The 21,190-nt window shown below is 39.3% G+C and overlaps 1 protein-coding gene across 1 annotated transcript in view; it reads left to right on the forward strand.

Annotated features, from left to right (window-relative positions):
* Positions 1-21,190, forward strand: part of LOC140483397 (metabotropic glutamate receptor 1-like) — a 98,171-nt gene that overhangs the window by 39,249 nt on the left and 37,732 nt on the right. The gene's annotated exons all lie outside the window — the stretch shown is intronic.

Genomic DNA, 21,190 nt, shown 5'->3' on the forward strand with positions numbered 1-21,190 from the left:
TAATCGACACTGCCTCTTTCTTTCCTTTCCTAACTTTCCTGCCAGTCTTGACTGTATCCAGTCATAATCTTTTCCAGGCCAGATCTCCATATCACCACATATCATATTCTTATGTGATTAGCTATATCTGTGGCTCCAGTAGAACTCACTGGGGTAGTGCATTAAGAATCACGCTCCACTTTTCCCAGAGTTGTAGCAAATATGAAACTTTGCCTGAACTACCAAATTAGCCAGTTCTACCTAACTGTATAATTCAGAATAGAATATGCCCACCAGGCGTTTTCTCCCCCCCATTAACAAGTAATTAATTATTTTTTGCCAATAAATTCTTTTGACCAGTGGCAAAAAGGAAACCGGAATTGCTGACTTTTGCATTTATAACATAAACTCTGCCCTTTCCTTAAAATTGCCATGCACTTACAAATAGATACTCAAAGGGACAGGACAAGACACTAATATTCTGAATGGGGGGGAAAAAAATCAGAAGCACAGTACTGGTACTGCCCAGATCACAAATATTGATCTGGCCCCTTTCAATTCTGTGTGACTCCTTGCTGAGGATGAGAGATAGTAGATAACCTGATTTTTAATCTTTCATTTACTGGTTGCAAATTCACCTTTACATTGCCTCTAAATGTGGGTTTTCCCCATTCATGTTTCACAGGGAATTTGCAGAGGGCCGAGTTAGTTTCGAGGAATTTTCTTTCACTTCTTCAGAAAGAGAGAAATGTCACAGGCTGAATGCTCTTGTGTATAGTTCACACATAGTGTTGCAGTATCTAACCTGGTTGTTACTATGCTGTGCCCTCTTGAGCCCACGTATCCCTAGTACCAATTGAAAAACCAATCAAAAGACTGTCACTAAGCACATTTGCCCAGAACATACACAAGTCCCTGTAGACACCCATTCATCTGTTGTATCCTATTTCTATACTGTCTTGTGCATGGTACTTGGGATAATCTGGAGATTGCTGCTATTCAGGTCCTGATTATTAATCTCTCACCTTATCCCTCTTTCTACAAATAATTGTACATACCACTCTTCTGTCTTAGAATATTCAACAGCCACTCTGTGACATCCTGAACTCTGGTACAAGGCAGGAAACATGCCATTCAGAATTAATATCCACAACTGCAGAAATACCAATCATTTTCCTAATTATCGGATCTCCTAACATTGTGGCTTTCACAATAATTGTCATTCCCTCCTCCTTTAATATTGTGCCTGAGCTAATCATAGTGATATGGACCTGGTTCTAGCTGCTCTCCCCAAGAAAGCTCACACTCTTCTCAGTATTCCGATTGAGAGCATGATGCCCTCTGGTGGCTGTTTAGTACCTGCCTGGTCCTGTTTAGTGATCATTCAAGCCCTGTTTGCCTGCACATCATTCAGCTATGGGATGGTCAGCTCCAGAAACATGCAGTCCAAAGCACACTCAGACACCTCATGCATCATGATGACTGCAGATGCTGCTCAAACTCCAAAACCCAGAACTCGAGCTTCTGTCACTTGCTGCACATGTGGTTAACAGGACACAAGAATGCACATGTCATGTGACAGAGGGACCCTGCCATGCCTTTGTGTATTAGACCACAAACCTAACAGAAATAACCTTGAAACTGAGAAAGAACACTCACCAGCTATTTACTAATAAGCTCCTTCACCTTGCACTAACAAGTCACTGGGTATTATCTTTCTTTGCTCCCTTATCTCTGGGCTCCTTAATTCAACTTAATGTGTTTTAGATTTTAAACTAATAGTGATTGGAACAAGGTCAGTCAGGTGAATCACATAGAATATGAGTTCCCTGATTTGGGCAGTTAAACTGGTCCAATCAGGAAGCCCTGGCTGACAGATATAACCAGGAGGATTGAAGCTCCTTCTCACTCTTCGAGCCAGCTCTGAGCTAGCTGGATCAGTGTCATGTACTATGCAAGTGTAAATAAAGGGTGACTTGGTGACGGGATACTGGCCTTTGTGGAGTTATTTCAAAACTAAGTTCTTGATTTAGTTTGGGTGATAAGTAGGTTAGCTGAAATAAATTTTCATAATTTATTATCTGAATATTAGATTATAGTCTGATTAAAATTTAGAATCATTTACTGTTAATATCTCTCTTTGTTCAATCTTATTTTTATCTACCACTGCCTGATTAGATAAGGATTGATTGTATAATTTATCATATAAATACAAATGTATAAAATTTGTTAAGATTATTTGTTAAATCCAAATGACCAATGTTCAGTTTTTGAACAACTTAGTTGATCCAGTTTAGATTTCAGATTTGTGTATATTTATCCTGTAAGCACCTTGTGCTCAGAACATTTTGTACCAATCTGCTCCTGGTATTGATCTTTATATACTGCTCTCTCAGCCTTCCTCTTTATGCTGCTCAGTACTTGACCTCACCATTTATGCTGTTCTGTTCTCAGTCTCTCTCTTAATCAAGGAGGAAGAAGGTCAGCCAGCATTCACAATACAAAGTACTGTTTCCCAGGTGTGTGTAACACTTTGAACAAGTCATTGAAAATAAGCTCATTTAAATCACGGCAGGATTTGTACCAGGGGTGAAATCGCATGACTGACATTGGCCAGAAAGTCTGCCTTTCATTCAAGCAGCAACTTACATTTTTCATACAAGAAGAAACTTTGTTTTATGCAGTGAGCAAAAATATTGATGCTTAACAGGACAAAAAAAAAGTCATGTAACAGAAAGGAGCCAAGTGAAAGATTAAGACAAAGAATATTCTCTATCTGCTTTTTGAAAGTAAAGGAGATGCAATGACAGTGAGATTAGGAAAGATCCCATTTCTTCAACCTATTAGACCAAGTATGCAAAAAAGCACTCCCACTTTAAATCACAAAATCTCATTTTATAACCAGTTGTGTTTATATAGCACCCTTTAAATTTTAAGAACACACCAAATATCTCCATTGATATAATCAAAGTAAACTTGAATGATCAGCCAAAGAAAAAGTACATTGGAGGAGGAGTAATCAAAAGCTTTTATTTTGGATTGATAGGTTTAAGGACACTCTAAAAGGAAAGAGTTAGAAAGATTTGGTAAATCCAGAGCTTTGGTACCGAGCTGGTCAAAGATACATGTGTCCCTAGCCGGGTGAATAAAGGGCAGGCTTTAGTAACCAAATTTAGCAACAAAATTAAGGTACAATTTCCATGGAGATTTCAGATGAAAAAGGAAGATTAAAAAGTTGATGGACGCAAATATGAGGAGAAGAATTTTCAATTAGAAGTCTTGGGGTAACAGGAGTTAAAGCAGGTCACGAGGACAGGATTGAAGGGTAAGAGGAGGAAAAGGAAATTCTAAATAAGCTGAAGTTCACAGGGGCTTAGAGACCAACCAAGAATGGACTTGAACAGTCAAGAGTGAAGCTGACAACAGGTAAGCTCAGGGGATGGAGGGTCAAACAGAGGTACATGTTAAAGACATGGTATCAGGTGTTGTTTGTGATTGACTGAATGTAGGGCCAGAAACTTTGCAACAGGCCAGCAGGACAACAAGACAGCAAAAAGTCTGAATCCACCTCAAACAGTGGCTTGGAAGGGAATGAAATTTTGGCAAGATACGGAGTTCGTGTGAGTGTCAAAGATGTAGGTTTTGGTCTTTCCAATGTTTAGTTCAAGAAAAATGATTTCTATCAGACACACTGGTTGAATAATGACCTGACACCACAGGGGATGTGGCAATGTCAGGAAAGATACTGGAGTTCAAATCGGGCATGACCAATGTATGTGTTGTCCCCATTTATCTTGCTCAAAATATAGGGCCAAATAAGAATCATCGAGGATACTGCAGGAGTATAATGGGAGTGTCAGTGAGGTTGATGCTGAGGAAGCATTTGAAGTGCAAGTGCTTTCGATATTTCAACCCACGATGGGAATTGTACAGTACAACCCAATTGGGGATGCACGTAAAATATGTGCCCGACAAAGTCTGAAAATTCTGTCTACCGTGCAATTCACTGGTTCTTTATTTTGAGATGCACCTTATGTAATTCTGCAAGTTTCTCGAAGTTCTTGAATGAGCCTTTAACAACAACAATTTGCATTTTGCCTTAATGTTGTAAAATGTCCCAATGTGTTTGAAATAAAACTTGATGCCAAATCGCATAACGATGTGTTAGGAAAGGTGCCTGAGATCTTGGTTAAGGATAAACAGCAGAGAGCCCCCAGAGTGAAATTCTGGAAAGTCGGGAAGCAGACAACTGAAAGCACCGTTGCCCATTGTAGAGAGGAGGAAATTTGGAATGCACAAGAACACACTGGGGCATAGAAACTGAGGCTTGAAAAGCCAAGACTGGGATAGGAAAAGAGAAACAGATCAAAACAAGAGTGAGAGTAGTTTTAAATCAAGGTGTTGAGAGACTAGAAGCTGATGTAAGGCAGTGAATGGAGAGGTGATGGGTAAATGGGATTTCATGTCAGATTGCATATAGTTTGCAGGAAAGAATGTCTCCATACAAGCTCATCCAAGGTCAGAACAGAATAAGATGAACTAGAAGGGAGGCAGATAAGGTTTGATTTCAATTAAAACTTAAACACAATTGCTCCAAATTCATGCCACATGCAAATGTCTATATGCCTGTGCATGTGAATGTGTACCTGCATTGTCTATGTATGTGTGTGTGTGTCTCTGTGTATATATAAGTGTGTATCTTTGTATGTGTGCATACATTTATATGTGTTTGTGGCTGATGTTGTGTGTGTCTCTATTTGTGCATGTGTGTCTGTGAATGTATGTGCCTGACTGCGTGTTTGCAGGTTTGTGTGCAAGTGTGTTTCGGTGTATGTGCATCTGTGTGAGTGTCAAGTGTGTGCGTCTGTGTATGTGTCTGTGTGTGTGTATGTGTAGGAGAAAGTGAGGACTGCAGATGCTGGAGGTCAGAGTCAAAGAGTGTGGTGCTGGAAAAGCACAGCCAGTCAGGTAGCATCCAAGCAGCATCCACATCTACTCTCCTGCTCCTCGGATGCTGCCTGACCGACTGTGCTTTTCCAGCACCTCACTCTTTAACTGTGTGCGTATGTCTGTGTGAGTGTCTGTGTGCACGTGTCTTTGAGAGTGTGCAGTCCATATCCAAAGGATTGAATCAGCCAGATTTGTTTATTATTCCTCTCCACAGACACTAGATGACGTGGGCTGCTTCACAGATAGTTTTAGTAACTGAACTGTGATTCAGAACCTGAACTTCAAAGAGAGGATTCTATCATTTCAAATGGAACAGAAAACCATATCAAGTGGAATGCCTTTGAATTATTATGAGCTTTTGTTGTAATGATGTGTGCCAACATTTAAAGTGGTGCAAATTATAGTGTGATAGCTTTATTCAAATTCTGCGGTCTAGTGAATGATGCTTTTATAAATTGGTTCCAGCACTGGTTGGGGTATATGTTGATGAAATGTTTATATTCTTCATCTTGCATTCTACATGTGGGAGATTAAGAGAAACTTTGCTTGACTTTTGTAAACTCTTTAGAAAGAAATCTGTGGGTTTAAGATAGAGGGTCTATCATCTCCAGAAATGACTCCTTTCCCTTTAATGTGATCCTTTGTTGAGCTCGCATTCTGAATAGATCATAACGCCAAATAAACAGAATGGCTCAGAGTCAATTGGATTTAAAACTAAAACCTCAGGCAATCTTTTGTTTCTCATGGCAACCATTCTCAAAGGTTAGAAATATCTAAACTTCTCACTGAGACCATGACTTACTGGAGTTGAGCTCCAGGAAAGAAAGACTCCCAGAAACAGAATTCTTGTTTCCTGCAGAACAATCATACCAGACTCGAAACTTCGACTCAAATTCGGCGTCCACAGATAATGTTAAGTTTTCCAGCATTACGTGTTTGTTATAGTGTCATAGAGATGTACAGCACGGAAACAGACCCTTTGGTCAACTCATCCATGCCAACCAAATATTCTAAATTAATCTCATCCCATTTGCCAGTATTTGGCTCATATCCCTCTTAAATCTTTCCTGTTCCTATACCCATCCAGATGCCTTTTAAATGTAATACCACCTCCTTTGCAGCTCATTTTATACACAAACAACCCTCTGTGTGAAAACCCTTAGGTCCCTTTTAAATGTTTCCCCTCTCACCTTAAACCTATGCCTTCTGGTTTTGGACTCCTCTGCACTGGGAAAAAGACTTTGGCAATTCACCCTATCCTTGCCCCTCATCATTTTATAAACCTCTATAATGTCACCCCTTAATCTCTGATGCTCCAGGGAAAACAGCCCCGGTATGTCGGCCTCTCTCTATAGCTCAAACCATTAACTGTCCAATAGAAATTGTCTTTGCAAATACCTGATGTTTATCAAACTAATAGAAAGAAATGTGTATTACCATGGGGTTCTCGTGTTCCTTGATTATTGATACCTTGCCCTTCTTTGTAACTGTTAATATATGTTAATATATTATTACATAACACATGATGTTACAGAGCAAGAGGCTCAGAGCTGTACAAGATGCTCCTTACTGGAACTTTAGCACATGACCACTGAGGTCATAGTGCTTACCTTGGAGATTATTATTAAACCTTATCACCATTTTCCCCCAACTCCACTCCTTTTCCAATTCTCAATAGGCATAGCTATAGTTGCAATGTCACCATCTCCTCCAACAGTCTGTTTTTCACTGTTTCAAATGTTGAGGAAATCTCACAATTCTCCCTGAACTGATCATTCAAAATAGGGTCAAAGATACAAGAAGGCTGTCTTTGAACCGTGTTTTCAGCAGCTGATGCAAGTATAAAAGGGTGAGTAGCAATGACCCTAAGTTCATAGCACTGAAAGGACGGTGGCAGTGGGTCACTGTTTCAGATTGATGACAAGTGGGGGCTCCTCAAGAAGGCACCACTTCTAATGGTTACTTTCATCTCTTCCACCATACTCTAGTGAAAAGAGATCTGACAATGAAAGATTACTGTAATGATGAAGTCGTACCACTGAAGAAGCACTGAGGAGTATAGAAACATAGGAACATCAAAAATAGGAACAGTAGTAGGCCATTCAGCCCTTTGAGTCTGCACCACCATTCAGTATATCATGGTTGATCATCCAATTCAGTACCCTGTTCCCACTTTTACCCCAGACCATTTGATCTATTTATCCTTAAGAGTTATATCTATCACCTTCTTGAAGACATTAGAAGTTCTGGCCATGTAAAAATGTAGGAAGCCTGAGTGGAAAGGAACATCGTTTATTGTTGATCACCAAAATCGAGCAGAGTCTGCTTTTTTTAAACTCCAGAAATGTTTTCACATGCAGCTGAGCATTTGTTTTTCCAATCACTGTGGATTTTTTTTTCTAGCTATTACCCACTTGAGTTGGCTTTATATATTTTCCAATCAACCTGTCCAGAGACATTACTTCACATCTCTGGAACAGGTGGGATTTGAACGTGACCCACATCGCTCAAAGGTACCATTGCACCACAAGAGCCCTAAAATCTTGTCACAAACATCTAGCTCCAGTGAAAATACAGAGAAGTGAGGTCTTGGCTGGAGGCCAGTATGAGGATTGAACCCTTGAGTGTGGCAGTGTTAGCACCACATTCTAACAATCTGAGCTAAATGCCCATTGGGCTCACTTTATAAAGGGTTCAAGTGATGACTTCCTATGAGCTGGACAAGTAATTGCTTGTAACCAGGGAACTTATACTCAATGAGCTCCACAGGAAGATTCATTAGTGATTCTCCTGTGCCTTAAAGATGTTCTTGCATCCCTTCATCTCCAAGTCTGAGGGATCTTCCTTGCTCCTGGGACAATGTGGCCTCCTGTGTTGTTTTGCCTATGGCCCCACTCCTGTTGCTTTCCAGGTCTGATCGAGTGGTGTATAATAAGTGGGTGAACATCTCTTCTGTGAAGACCTTCGAAGAGTCACTGCAGGGGGCTCACCCTCGGTGGCATGTCCATTGAGGGCTCCTGCTGGTGTTGGTCAATGTGATCATTTTTGCAATTTTCCGCCCAGTTTCACCTACAATACCTCACATTTATCCACATTATACTTCATCTCCCATGTATTTATCCATTCACTCAACTTGTCCAATTCACACTGAAACATTTCTGCATCCTCCTCCCAGCTCAACTTCCAATCCAGCTTTGTGTCATCTGCAAAACCATTGACCCTAATGACCTTCTATTCAGAACGATATTCAGCCTGAAAGAATAGAAGGCCAGGAAATTATTCGGTCACTAATGTGGAGTTTGGAAAGAAAGGAATTGAATGAGAGAGGGTGTAGGCTGGAAATTGACAGCCATTGCTATCGCTGCATTTTTAGACACAACTACAGTTGTGAATTAACTCACTTATTTTACATTTAGCTCTATGTCTAACTGATCCCTGATCCTGGACTTGCTTCAGCTTGTTACATGTCTAAAGTTATGGTCATAAGAAATAGGAGCACAATTAAGCCACACATCTCATTAATCCTGCTCTGTTTTTTCCCATCCATCTTGTAATAAAAGCTAGCATTCCATTTGCCTTCCTAGGTATTTGCTTTCCGTGTCTTCAAACTTCTGTGATTTCAAATACAAAACATGCAAATTCCTCTGTATCACAGCATTTTGCAATCTCTCTCTCATTAAGTAATACTCTGCTTTTCTGCTCTTCCTGCCAAAGTGAAAAACATCACATTTTCCCATATTAAACACCATCTGCCAATATTTTTGCCCACTCATGTCAACTATCTATAATCCTTTGCAGATTCTTCTTATCCATCTCACAATTTGCTTTCAACCTATCTTTGTGCCATCAGCAAATATGGCCATAATACCACCTGTTTCAACATCCAAGCTATTAGCGTAGATCATAAATAGTTGAGATTCCAACATTGATCCCTGTGGCAGAGTACTGGTTACAGTCTGCCAACCTCAAAATGATCCATTCATGCTGACTGTGTTTCCCATCAGTTAGCCAATTCTCTATTTGTACTGCTATGTTACCCCCAAAACCACGCTCTTAACTTGTTCAGTAACAAGATGGCAGCTTACTGAATGTCGCTTGAAAATCCAAAGACACTGCATTCATTGATTCCCTTTATCTACTATCCTTGTTACATCCTTGAGGAACTCTTACAAAAAAAACCACATTGACTCTGCCTGATTGCGTTATGATTTTCTAAAAGTCTTGCTATTAACCTCTTTAATAATAACAGGCACACTCATTTTCACAATGGAAGGCACTAAGCCAACTAGCCTATACTTTCCTGCTTACAGTCTACCTCTTTTCTTGAATATTGGTTCTGCTTTCCACAGGGTCATTTCCACAATAGAGTCATAGAGTCATAGAGATGTACAGCATGGAAACTGACCCTTCGGTCCAAGCCATCCATGCCGACCAGATATCCCAACTCAATCTAGTCCCACCTGCCAGCACCCGACCCATATCCCTCTAAACCCTTCCTATTCATATACCCATCCAAATGCCTCTTAAATGTTGCAATTGTACAAGCCTCCACCACTTGCACTGGCAGCTCATTCCATACCCGTATCACCCTCTATGTGAAAAGGTTGCCCCATAGGTCTCTTTTATATCTTTCCCCTCTCACCCTAAACCTATGCCCTCTAGGTCTGGACTCCCCGACCCCAGGGAAAAGACTTTGTCTATTTACCCTATCCATGCCCCTCATAATTTTGTAAACCTCTACAAGGTCACCCCTCAGCCTCCAATGCTCCAGGGAAAACAGCCCTAGCCTGTTCAGCCTGTTCAGCCTCTCCCTATCGCTCAAATCCTCTAACCCTGGCAACATCCTTGTAAGTCTTTTCTAAACCCTTTCAAGTTTCACAATATCTTTCCAATAGGAAGGTGACCAGAATTGCATGCAATATTCCAACAGTGGCCTAACCAATGTCCTGTATAGCTGCAACATGACCTCCCAACTCCTGTACTCAATACTCTGACCAATAAAGGAAAGCATACCAAATGCCTTCTTCACTATCCTATCTACTGTGACTCCACTTTCAAGGAGGTATGAACCTGCACTCCAAGGTCTCTTTGTTCAGCAACACTCCCTAGGACCTTACCATTAAGTGTATAAGTCCAGCTAAGATTTGCTTTCCCAAAATGCAGCACCTCGCATTTATCTGAATTAAACTCCATCTGCCACTTCTCAGCCCATTGGCCCATCTGGTCCAGATCCTGTTATAATCTGAGGTAACCATCTTTGCTGTGCACTATACCTCCAATTATGGTGTTATCTGCAAGATTTGCTTTCCCAAAATAGGGAATTTTGAAAGATTACAACCAAAGAATCTCCACTTGAAAGACACTTCTATATGAAGACATTCTTTTTCCTAAGGGTGTCCTTTCAGGACCCATCTTGCTGCACTTGGTGGTGCTCTCCTGTTTTTTGAAAGTTTTGTGGTGATATCCTCTTAAAACAGTAGAGAGTTGTACTCTAGTTCCTCAAATCTTTTGGCAACATCACTGTTTAGGTTTTAATTTCTCAACTCACTGAAATAGCTTGGACTTATAAAGGAAAAATGGATTGAATTCCTCATTATTAGGACACACGGTCAGCACCAGCCTGTTCTGCACCTTGTGGTAAACAATAGCTTCAGATTCCGGAAGATTCCTTCCCAGATTACCAAGTGAGATAGGCTTGAAACTGTCCCAGTGTAGTCATCATATTCTAAATCATCATATTAATGGAGTAAGGACCCAATCTCCAGGCCACATGCCAACCATTACTTTGTTTCCATGGAGCAACTGGAAATATCAGACCAGATTAGCTGCTACCAAGATCACAGTCCTACCAGGATCAGTCAGCACTGTGACCTCTTTAGCATTAAATTTAATGGGTTTTTAAATTAAGATAGTGGCCTCTACTTGGCTCAGTTTGAACTAGACTGAACTAACCCTCCTCAGGGATAAGTTTCCAGTTTTCTCAGTTACAGTCCATAGGTTCTCAATGGTAGGATTCCTTCACCTGCCACAACTCTAATGCCTTGGCAAACTACCAACATTTATATCTTTTGTTAATGAAATATTGTTGAAACTTTCTACTATGCCTCAGCACATACTCTGCCCAGGTAGCTTTACTGGGGTCCCCATGAGGAGGGCCCATCTTTTTAGTCATAACCTTGTTCCCCCTACTACAGGATGCCAGTTTTCTGCAGGCACCAACTGCTGAACCTGGACTTGCCCTCCTTGTCCCATGCACTTTCTGCTATCTCGGAGATAAGCAAGCTGATAATCTTTACTGGTTTATTTGCCTCATCCTGCAGCCACTGCCACAGCTGGTCTACCAGGGGAAGACATCTCTCTGCTTCATAGACTGAAGTTTGAAATCTTCAGGTTCTCATCAAGAGGGTTACTGCAAGATTTCCCCTTCAGCAGCTGGTAATCAGCCATATCCACCAATTCCAACTTTTGGGCATCTCTGACTAAAATATAAAGGAGCCAGGGTCCCTTTCCATTGTTCTTTCTACCATTTCTCTAACTCTGCACTACCGGGTAGGCTGCAGATCTGTCACATTGGATTCTCCCAACACCAGTCTCTGTAACAAATATTGAATCAAAGCCTTAGTTTCTCCCAGTCATCCACAGTAATCCAATTTCTTTCTTTCTGGAGTTCCAGAACTTTCCTTGTTTCCTCTGGTTAAGGTTTTAATTCTCTTATGAGATGTAGTCACCACAGGCAAGGCCTGTATTTGGTGCCCATTCCCAATTGCTTTTCAGAAGGTGTTAATGAGCTGCCTTTGTGTACTGCTGCAGTCCACCTGGTTTAACTTTGCTGCAGTGACTAGGTCAAAATGAATGGCTTCCTGGGCTATTTCACAGGGCAGTTAAAAGTCAACCATCTTGCTGTAGGCCAGACCAGGTCTTCTTGAGTCCTTGGATGATTACTTTGCCAACTTGTCAAAATGCCATGAGACTATGGGTTTGCCTTGAATCTATCCCAGTCAGAATGGGGACTGAACCTTGTGTGGATGGTGTGAATCTGATCCAAACATTAGTCATCTAGCAACACTACCCACCAACATCCAAACCAAGTAAAGATGAAAGTTCCTTCCCCAAAGGGCATTTGTGAGCCAGAACTAGATGAGCTTATACAACACAGATAGTTCTCTGGTCACTATTACTAAGACTAGCTTTCAATTTGAGCTTTATTATATTTAAATTTTACTATAGCCCTCAGAACATCTACCTGGGTCACTGAGTTATTAAGCCAGCAACATTGCCACTATGCCACCATCAGCTCTGTTAATTTGCCCTCTGTGAATGCTCTCAGAATTCCTTTCACGTTAGTAATTTCTAAACTCTCACAGAGAAATCTCTCTCCTCACAAGTGGAGTAAGCTCAAGTAGGCTCAGAAATCCAGTTCTCAATTACACTCACAATGTAGATCTTGAAACAATTGAGGTTTATTCATCGCCACTGATGTGATTTGATGCTCTATCACAAATACTTTGCAAATTGTTATGGCACAAAGGCAACCAGCTGAACCAAATCAGCCTTTCTACACCTGTATTTGCAACATAGTAAAATTAAATCTTTGAAAATTCCCAATAGTCACTCCAATGGTCCTTAACCAGACTTTTGAATAACCAATCCCAGACTTTGTTAGTCATTAATTCCAGACTTCAGCTTTGTATCTCAAACAAAAGACTTACCTCTTTATTAAATATACAATACCTTTAGCAAAGGAAAGTTAAGCAACAAGGGAAGCTGATTAATGTCTGTGCCTTAAACCCGAAACATTTGTTTTAAGTCTCCTTTTACCATCAAGATTTAAGGGATAAATGAAAGAAAACAATGGAACTGGTCAGATTAAAAAGGCATTCATGTTGTGTTGTTTTACAAACATGGATGTGGAGTCCTTGCTTGCTTTTCTGAAATTTTGACTAGTTCACCTTCACAGTTCACTCGGTACAGGTAGCATTATGTCTACCTCAGCTTTTTTAACTCTTTGGACTCAGGTGTGAGATGAGGCGGGGAGCTTCAAATCTTCATGCTGTGTTGTCAACATGACTCCTCCAAAAACATTGTTTAAAAACTTATCTTCAATTCTGGTTCTGTCCTGAAAGACTGGTCACCTCTTCACAAGACCTCAATTGCCATTCAACAATTGCCATCTGCTTGAACATAGGGTCTGTCCCAGACTTGTCAGAAGCAGTTCCCATGTACTGACCTTGTTAACAACCCAAAGTTTGCTTTCTGTTTAAATATAATGCTTTTTCTGGGGTTGCTGTGTCTGTTAGAATCTTTTTAATCGAGGCTCAGCCTGCAACTCGTCTCTAGGCCTGGCTTCACAAACAAATAAAGCCTGTTTGGTCTGTTCTTTCCCTTTTACCTTTTACAAGTTATCCCAAGGTCCACAATTCCAGCTCACAATTCCCAGTTCAACAAACCAAAACTGATAAAAGAATGCAACTAAAAATAATGAAAAGATCAATGAGGGTTCTGATACAACCTACTTCCTCTTCACAGCAGACCTTGTTTTATTCTTACAAGTTGTGGGTCACTCCAAATTGAAGTGACCCACAACCTGTAAGAATAAAACAACCTTAACATTTTCTTTTAAACATGAATCCTATCTTGGGTAAACAAATCACAAGATACAATGGGTTATATTTGATCCGTTTTTTTAGCAGCGTTTCAGAACTATGATGGATTTCAACATATTAAACAGGTGGAAATAGTTTGCATTAAGGGGTAACATAGTAATCAGAAGTTATAGAATAAAGATAATTGATTATAAAACCAGAAGGAAGATGAGTTTTTTTAAAGTACAATTTTGAATACACTGCCTGTAAAGGTAATGGTATTCAATAATAACACAATAATATTCCGAAGAGAATTAGTTAAGTATTTGAAAAGGGGTGGGTATGAGAAACATGCAGGGTGTGGTAAAAGTAACAGAGTGGGAATACTTGATGCTCTTTCAAAGAGACCAACAGCGGTACAATAGACTGAATGGCTTGTTTATCTTCTGTATGGTCTTGCTATTCTGTGGTACAGCTTGGAGTGAGATGTTGATGGGAGAATGAATATTGAGAATTCTGTAGGATTGCACAATTCTGCTCCTTAAACATCACATAGCTAGTGATGTTTACTTGCACAAGTTGTCCATCAGGACCTGACAAATTGAAATGATGGATAATTATAAAGCTCAAACACATAATCTTCTCCTTGTGAGCTGTGAATTCAACTGTACACAGTGATTTAGTGCGATTAAGCTTCACTTAGAACTGAAACATCTCAACAGCTACTGCCTAATGAACAGGAATTGAATGTCCAATATTTATTTTTGCATGATGAAATACCTTCTATTTGTAAATACTAACTCAAATTGAACTGGTTCTGCTTTGAAAGATACACTCTGGATATATACCTCTTATTTAATACAGCTAGGTATTCAAAAGAATAAAACATCTCATGTGTGTGTACAACCCTTGTCAACTTTGGCTATTATGATCCCCATATCTGCATTTATTTTGAAACTATTTGTGTGAATGTGTAAAGCTTTAATTATATACTTCTGCCTGGGGAGGCACTAGCATGACTTAGACATTGGCAACAAAGCGTAATTAGCATGGCTGCCTTCTATTGGCAATCCATCATTAATGCAAACATGGGAATTGCAAATGGAAATGTAAGGATATGGCTTTAAAATAGGGACTCTTTTATTTAGTCAGGAGATATTAGAATCCCTACCAATTCCATAAATTATTGCTCATCCTAAATGCCTTTGAGAAAGTGGTGATGGTCATGTGTTGTAATTCATATGGTGAAGGTAATCTCACAGACTGAATAACAACCGTGCACTAGAATAGCTGTCACCTACTCTCAAATGTATGTCACCTGGAGTTGACCCATTTCTGATATGTGTCTGGGATGATACCATTAGCAATGTCCCACTTATTCCTATCCCTGGTTTCCCTGAGAATGCAATGATGATCCTTTGCAGTTGTATTGGTAATGAATGTGTTGGACTGAGAATTCCAAAACTTTGACATAACAATGATGAAAATGCAGCCATTACATGTCCATGTCAGGATGTTACCTGAATTGGAGAGTCTGACAATGTTCCGATAATGTTACTGCTTTGTCCTTCCAACTGATTGCTATTGAACTAATAGTAACTGCACTGCATTCTATCAGTTGTAAACAAAGCATGCCAATGATGGACTCAGTGAATGTCTCATTCAGTGGCAAGGTCCCGATGGTGTTGTGGCTATTGAGTGTCCTTGCAGTCACACCCATCCAGGCATTTAACGCATACTCCATTTCACTCCTCACTTGAGCTTTATAGTCAGTGCAGAGGTTTTGAGAGGTCTGAATGTCAGGCACTTCCATAACTTGTAGAGTATCCAACTTCTGCCTCGTTCTGGTGTCCACAATGTTGACTAACTAAATCCTTAGAAACTTGTGTCCTCCATAAGATGTTGATGGGATACTCTTGAAGGCCAGTGGTAATAGTTAGTCGTATTAGATGTAGTTAAAAATCACACAATACCAGGTTATAGTCCAACAGATTTACTTGGAAGTACTAGCTTTCAGAGCGCTGCTCCTTCTAGCTACCTGATGAAGGAGCAACACTCCGAAAGCTAGTGCTTTCAAATAAATCTGTTGGACTATAACCTGGTGTTGTCTGATTTTTAACTTTGTCCACCCCAGTCCAACACTGGCACTTTCACATCATTGTTAGATTGTAGTCATTGCCTATATGTCTCTACCCAGGCATGGATAGGCTTGGTGCTTCATGGTTAAAGATAGCAATATTAATATAACATTTATTGCTTAGTTCTGTATTGTCTTCTTGGCTAATATGGTAAAGCTACAGAACTTTGTACTCATCCAAAGATTGTTTAGAGATGTCCATACCATGCTACTGCTGATGTCTTTCTTCTTTGCATTATAAATGAGCAGGACAAAATGCTTGCTCTTTAGAAAACCTGCTTGATTATAGATTGTCACATGCAGAAGACCTGTACTGCCAGAACAACTGTTCTCCTTACCCGTGGCAATGATGGTGTCAACCCATGATAACTCTTCACATGCACAACAAGTTCATTAAATATTGGCTGCTTAGCCAATCGATCCAACAGTACATCAATTCAAATTGTTAAACTGTCACTTCCCTGTTTAGAATTTGTTGAGCCATCAACTTGTTTACATACTTTCTGCATTTTTAAACAAATTTATTTATATTCCATTGCACACGGTTTTACTTTGTAACAATTTCAAAGGTGGCTCCATGTATTAGATTAGAAGATCATTGCTCTTTGAAAAGTTGGTTAATAATGTACCTACTGATGTTCTGAAGCTACTGATTCAGGAATTGTCCTGTTGTTTTGGAAAATTGCTATTGTCACTCTATTATTAAAGAAAAGTAGGAGAGATACACACACAAATTACAGACTGTTTAGTCTTTATGCCTATCGTGGGGAAGTTTACTAGTACTTTACATTAGTCAATAGGTTGTCTCCAAATCCACCCACTATTATATTTATTCATGGTCTGTTTGGTGGAAATCGATGGAAAAACATCTGGAATTCCATATAAATAAACATTCCACAAACATTCCCTTATCTGTCTCATTGGTTACCTCCTCAAAAAAATTAATTTGGTTCATTAGGTATGATTTATACATATATGCTGGCTCATTCTGATCAGTTCATTTCTCTGTATTTCTCAGGTTCCATTAATGAGGCTTGTGTTCTTCATATATAGAAAACTAAGGCGATATTGCAATTCCAATTTGAAAGATTATTAATGGATTTGATCAGTTAAATAGAACAATTTGCTGAAGTGAGGAATTTTAGAAGAGGGTGAGCATATCTTAAAATTGAGCCAGGCCTTTCGGGGTGATCTCAAGATGCACATCTGCACAAATACGTGTAATTAAAATCTGAAATTCTGTCCTTAAAAGACACTGGGCAATTGAAATTATTAGGTGAAAGTGAGGACTGCAGATGCTGGAGATTAGAGTCGAGGATGTGGTGCTGGAAAAGCAGAGCAAGTCAGGCAGCATCTGAGGAGCAGGAGAATCGACGCTTCGGGCAAAGGCCCTTCATCAGGAATCAGAATTGGAATTATAAGACTGGTAGACTTATCAGTTATTGTTAGAGAACCAAGGCAAGTGGAGTGGGTTTAACAGCCATGATTGAAATGAATGGGGAAATAGCTCAGGGGGTTTCTGAATTGCCAACTCCTCATAGTTTTATTCCTTATAAAGATATGCTTGATTCAGCCTTACTGATTCAGTGGCTAACATCAATAAAGCACACCAACTTTCCAGCACCCTGCACTCATTGTAAATTGCAAATTATTTGGATTAAGTGCCAAAGACTAAAATAGAGATTAATTTGTTTGTGTGTGCGAGTTCAGAAGATTATTACTACCCTGTTCCTCAGATAGGAGTTAAAATTGTATTACATTAATGTGGTTTTGTATTGTTCAGGAGTGTTTCATCCGCCCTATGTCAGATTTTATTTTAATATCAGAGATGAAAGGGCTACATGACTAATGGAGGAGTGCCACATTTTTTCCTCCTCTGAGCCATGCTTTTGAATCAAAACAACAGGTAATATGAGGATAACATAGACATTAGAATTCACAACTGAATAGAGATTGAATATCTAAATGCTATTGCAACTGTGCACAAGTTACAGCCCACATTCAGAATACCAACTGGCATTGCAGAACATAAACCCTGCCATGCCTGTTGCTAGTCTTAGTGTGCTCATTATTTTCTCTTAAAATTTTAACACAGTCCCTTACCAATCTAAAACATTAACTGGGCGAAGGAATGCTGTTAGATCACTGGGTCATTTCTAACCTTCTTACCTTATGTATTACCTCCCATGTATCTTAGATAAATTACAGAGATGAGTCCCAACTTCTACTTCATTACAAATATCAATCTTTGCTTGAGAGTTAAGGAATGTGTTGGTAAAGCACATTCTGTCTCGTGATTGATTTTAATTAATGTCTTTATCACGGACAAAAGACATGTTTTGTCCAAGGCTTCTATCTTGCATTTGTCATTCACGAGAAGCATCAAAGTAAGGGATAAATCACCTTTATGGTATGTGAAAGGAGAATTCACACACACAACCTAAATGTTGCTCTTCCTTTAGATCAATATTCCTGTGAAGTGTCCTGATGACTGCACTATGACAAACGTCTATAAAACGTGTCACTTTTCAGCAATAATTAAGTCTGTACTATCAAACTCCTGATTTATTTATCTCAGATTTCCATAACTTATGTCAACTTTCAAGCATATTTAACCACAATTTAGAATTAAAGTTGCAAGATAAATTATTTTACCGAAGAAAAAACAAACTCTTCCAAACAAGTAATAATATTCAGTTACGTTTTTATAGTTTCTTCTACCTAATCCACAAAATGGAAAAAAAATACTAACACTATGAGTCTAAACATTAAGCTAGCTTGTTTCAAATGTATTGTTTGTTAAAATAAACTTCAACCAGGAATTCAATTCCTAAATCTGTATGTCTTACTAATCTCACCTTCACCAAGATATTGGTCATCCCTGCTAACTCTCCGTTATTAGCTTAATGTCTTTCTTTTAGAACATAGAACATAGAAAAGTACAGGACAGAACAGGCCCTTCAGCCCATGATGTTGTGCTGAGGATTATTCCTAATGTAAAATAAAATAGCCTAACCTACACACCCCTCAACTCATTGCTGTCCATGTGCATGTCCAGCAATCATTTAAATGTCCCTAATGTCTCTGCTTCCACCACCACTGCTGACAATGCATTCCATACATTCACAGCTCTCTGCATAAAAAAACCTACCTCTGACACCTCCTCTATATTTTCTTCCTAATATCTTAAAATTATAACCCCTCGTGCCAGTCAGTCCTGCCCTGAGGAAAAGTCTCTGGCTATTAACTCTTCTCTTATTAAGCCTCTGTAAGGTGCCCTGGAATAGCTTTCTACATAAATGGTGCTACATAAATAATGATGCTTCCTTGGGATTTCAAATTACAAATTTTCTGTAGGATTTCTCCAAATTGTCCTTGTCAGATTTCCAACTTCACCACTTCCAAGTCATGGTAAATCAGTTTGTTTTTGCATTTGTATGGAATTACTAGCACTTGTTGAACTTTGAATATCTCAGCTCCCATAATTCAGCAGAATTGGCAATCATGTTGGCAACTGAGCCAACCACATAGCACTGTTCAAATTTAAGTTCTTTCTCTCCTCAGCCGATAGAAATGTACAACACTGTATTAGGTTAAGCTTGGAAATTGTATTGCTGTTATTTTGATTTTAAAGACTGCTTACATAACTAAATTACAAATTTAAATGATAACACCAAAAAGCAAAAGTAATGTATTTCTATTACAACCATATTAAATTAGTGCACAAAGCATTGCTGTATCATCATGTGAAGTATTTATTGTATGATGGTTTGTTATACTTCTTTCGTAAAAGTCTACTGTATACAGTGCTCACTTTGTAGTCTCCTCTACATTGGAGAGACCAAATGCTGACTGGGTGACTATTTTGCAGAACATCTGTACTCAGTCCATAAGAATGACCCCAACCTTTCAGTTGTTTCCTATTTCAATATACACCATTTTGCACTTGTGCTAACATTTCTGCCCACGATTTGCTGCAGTAGTCCAGTGAAGCCCAACAGAAGCTGTTGGACAACATCTCCTTTTCTGCTTAAAGAATTTACAGCCTTCAGAACTCAACATTTAAGTTCAACAGCTTTAGGACATGCACACTATCCTTCAATTTGACTACGTTGCTGTCTCCCCAGTATCTTTATGTTTGATCTTAGCAGAGCTGACCTATTTTCTACTATTCGTACCTATCATTAAAGCCTACATTTTTGTATAGATTTCTCCTTTTTCCCATTACCACTCCCTTTGTCTTTTGCTCTATGCACACTCACCATCTGTTCCACTAGCTCCTCCTACCCCTTTGTCAACAGCATAAAAAGTCCACAATTTTCAAAGCCCTTTCAATTCCGAAGAAGATTCATTGGACACAACAGGTTTTCCCTCTACTTTTCTCTCCACAGATGCTCCCAGACTGATTGAGTTTCTCCAGCGCGTTCTTTTTTTTCTTTCAGATCTCCAGCATCTACAGTATTTTGCTTTAATTTGCTTTAATTATCCTGATCAATTTTGTATGAGCTAGCTGAACTCCTGGTCTCCAGAAGATATATTTTCTGCTACCATCCTCCTTTGAGATTGTGATGGGCAGGGTCTGCTTTGTCTGATGTGGTAAAGGAAATCCACTCGGTAGTCTAACATGAAGAGGCTCTTGTCTTTTACAGGATGTGAATTATTACATGACAGGAACCAAGTACAACTCTGATTGATGTAATAGACATTATTACTAACACGATGGGAAGACCTAGATGGTGGTTCTATATTGAGTCATAGAGTCATACAGCATGGAAACAGACCCTTCAGACAAACTAGTCCATGCCAACCATAAAAACTAAATTAGTCCCACCTACCCACACTTGGTCCAGATATCTCCAAACATTTCTTACTCAATTACTTACCTAAACATCTTTTAAACATTGTGACTGTATTGACCACTTCCTCTGGAAGTTCATTCCCCAATTTACCTATCATGTCTTTTTTAAACCTTTCTCCTCTCACCTTTAAAATTTGCCTGCTAGTCTTGAAATCCCACACCCTCAGGAAAAGACACTTGTCATTCACCTTACCTATACCCCTCATGGTTTTATAAACCTCTATAAGGTCACCCCTCAACTTCTTACACTCCAGTGAAAAAAGTCTATCCAGCCTCTCCTTATTACTCAAGACCTCCCTTCCCAGCAACATCCAGGTAAATCTCTTTTGAATGCTCTCCAGCTTAAAAATGTCATTCCCATAGCAAGGTGATGAGAACTGGACACAATACTCTATCAAGATACAGGGATGATCACCTCCTGCAAGGCTTTATGGTGTTAGCATCATGGGTAGATATTATTTCACTCTTAACCTTCAGCATTAACCTTTTAAGAAACAAACATCTAATACAACAGTGTTCCCAATAGTCTCCTCTAGGATGTAAAAAACCAACAAGTCAACATTGGATCACTAAAGATTGGTAAAATAGTTATGATTTACAAATCTTAAGTAGTTGGATTTTAACCCAGTTATTTAACAAGGAAACGAGATGTGCATTTGTATAGGAGCATTCATGAACTCAGGT

The sequence above is a fragment of the Chiloscyllium punctatum genome, chromosome 11 (assembly GCF_047496795.1).
Source record: "Chiloscyllium punctatum isolate Juve2018m chromosome 11, sChiPun1.3, whole genome shotgun sequence".
Lineage (NCBI taxonomy): Eukaryota > Metazoa > Chordata > Chondrichthyes > Orectolobiformes > Hemiscylliidae > Chiloscyllium > Chiloscyllium punctatum.